The following is a 3,040-nucleotide window of genomic DNA, read 5'->3' on the forward strand; positions in this document are numbered from 1 at the left end:
TAAGAAATATCTACAAATAGCAATAAAATAAATAACACTTAAAATGAACAGCACAGGTAGAGTGGTCATGTTTGCTATATCAGGTGCACAAAAGGCAGAGATGTTTCATGGCCAATTGGGGAAAAAGTTACATTAACCTCAGATCAAAAACTAGCTAGTATTTTTTTGTATGCCAACAATGAGGAGAGTGAGTCTGAAATAAGGAAAGCAACTCCTTTTGTGATAGGCTCAAAAAATATCTAGGAATTAACCAAAGACATGAAAGGACTCCTATAATGGAAACTTTAAAAACCTGAAAAGGAAATTAAAACAGATGTAAGGAAATGGAAAAAACCTCCCATGATCCTGGACTGGAAGGATTACCATCATGAAATTGACAATTCTGCCCAAAGATATCTACAAATTCAATGTAATACCCATCAATATCCAAATAATATTCTTCAATGAAATAGAACAATCAATCCAAAATTCATATGGAATAATATAAGACCCCAAATAGCAGAAACAACAATGTTGGAGGAATATCAGTACCAACTTCAAAGTCTATTATCAACTGTAGTTATAAAATAACTTGGTACTGGCAAATGAACAGGCCTGAGGACCAGTGGAATAGAGTTGAAGACCTACAAATGACCTATAGCCATTTAATCTTTAATGAGGGATCCCAAAATTATAAGATGGAAGAAAGACAGTCTAACAAATGGAGCTGGCTCTACACAAGTAGAAAAATGAAGTTAGATCCTAATATATCACCCTGCATTGGAAACAACTCCCAGTTGATCCAAGACCTCAAGTGCAGTGCAGATACCCTGAAAAAATTACAGGAAAGATAGGGGATACACAAGGGCTCCTTGGCTCCTTGGCATATCTACAGAAAGATCCAGAAACACAACAAATCAACCAAAGGCTGGATAAATGAGATTGTATTAAACTTCAGAGCTTTTGCATGGCACAGGACATAGTTGTCAAGATAAATAGAAAGCCCACAGATTTGGAAAAGATCTGCACCAGCCATACAACTGAAAGGGCCTCATATCTAAAATATACCTGAAGCACAATAATATTAAATGCCCCAATAACAAATCCTCAAAGATACAACCACTTGATTAATAAGTAGGCTAAAGAACTAAGGAGATTTCTCTGGAGGAAATAAGAATAGCAAATAGAGACATGAAGAAATTTTCAAAATCTCTGGCCATAAAATAGAGGCAAATCAAAACAACAATGAGATTCCAATTTACCTCAGTTAGAATGGCGATTATCAAGAAAACAAATAATCGCAAATTCTGGAGGGGATATGGCCAAAAGGGAATGCTACTATATAATTCAAGAAGTCTGGAAAGCAGTATGGTGGTTCCTTAAATTTTCTGAACATAGCGCTCCCCTATGATTCCTTAATGCCACTCCAGGGCATTTAGCCAAATTTATAGAAACAAGGCCACACTAAAGCTACCAATACAACTATGTTTAATGCAGCATTATCTATCATAGGTAACATATGAAATCAACCCAGATGGCGCTCAGTAGATGAATAGATCAATCAAATGTAATATGTAGGTATATATATATATATATATATATATATATATATATATGTATATGTATATGTAGGTATATATATCTATGTATATAAGTATATATATGAATTCTGTGCTTCCATCAAAAAGACTGACAATACTCATTTGTAAGGAAATGGGAAGAATTATAAAAATTCAAATTAAGTGAAGTAACCAGAACCCCCCCCAAAAAAATCACAGATCCATGGTTTTCCTCATTTGCAATAATTAGATGACCACAATAGTTCAATAGCTATGTACATATGACCATATAAAATGATGTTAATAGAAATGAACTCCAAGATATGTAAAAATGAGGGAGGGGTAATAACATTTGACAAGAAATATATTCCTCACCTTACTTATGTAACTAACCCCTCAGTACATCACTTTTACAATAAAATAAAATATTTTTTAATGAAGGGAAAAAAAACTACTAGCTTGTAGTCTGCTATTGATATTTTAACCCTGCAAAGCTTAAGAATATTGTCAATTGAGACTGGGCCCTGACAATCTACAAGACAATATCCAAAAGCACACAAAAAAGAAAGTACTTCACAGAAATTTCTTAAACAAAAGTAGGAATCCATGCTCACTTCCGTAGCACATGCACTAAAATTGGAACGATACAGAGAAGATTACCATGGGCCCCTGCGCAAGGCTGACACACAAATTCATGAAGTGTTCTATATTTTTTCTTTGCATTCTCTTTCATTAAAAATAACTTTCCTATGAATAACACCTCCACTCTTTACTACTAACTCTCCATTGTCTATCATTTTAACCTTGTTCTTTCTACTGATTCTACTCTCCTCCACATTTCCACGTCACTGAAACTAAACCAAAATCATCACCCCTCCCCCATACATTTTACTCTATTCTCTTTACTACCTCTAACTTACTCTCCTGACTTACTTCCAGCACCTCCAGATTCCATTGACTCCTGGTTATTGGATAGAGGATATCCCTGCTTAATCTGAGTGAATCAAAGGTACTCATAGATAAAGCCAGTCCTATAAGAACTTAATATATGAAACAGAATTTCTCATGGGGTTGTAACAGTAAAGAAGTAACTACTGAATACAGGGCTCAGGATTGGTTGTCATATTGAAATTGTATTCTTTAGGAACACCAAAACTAATTTTATATACAGGTATAAAAGATATCTGTATATAATTTTGAACTTCTAAGATTTACACAACAGTGCTTGGTTAGGTCTGCTTTGTGTCTTAAACGGTGCTCACGGGTGCTTGTAGATTGGAATTCCCAATCCAAATGGGCAGAAAAACACAAGAAAGATGGCAAACAATGAAGTCTCATCTCCCACTCAAAACAAGCAAGAAGCAGAGCAGTCAATCCAAGACATAGGAGAGAACCCTCAAAATGCTCTACAATGTCTACTGATAAATATGATAAATGAAAAGCTTGAATCAATACAGTAATCCTTCCATAAAGTAATAGACGATTTCATGGCCTCGATAAAT

At 34.7% G+C, this 3,040-nt stretch overlaps 1 non-coding gene across 1 annotated transcript; it reads left to right on the top strand.

Annotated features, from left to right (window-relative positions):
* The first annotated feature begins 2,144 nt into the window (after nucleotides 1–2,144).
* On the top strand, nucleotides 2,145–2,252 carry LOC125344344. The gene has a single exon (XR_007209482.1). It is a non-coding gene; the product is annotated as a U6 spliceosomal RNA (small nuclear RNA).
* Nucleotides 2,253–3,040: the final 788 nt, after the last annotated feature.

This window comes from Perognathus longimembris, chromosome 28 (assembly GCF_023159225.1).
Source record: "Perognathus longimembris pacificus isolate PPM17 chromosome 28, ASM2315922v1, whole genome shotgun sequence".
Lineage (NCBI taxonomy): Eukaryota > Metazoa > Chordata > Mammalia > Rodentia > Heteromyidae > Perognathus > Perognathus longimembris.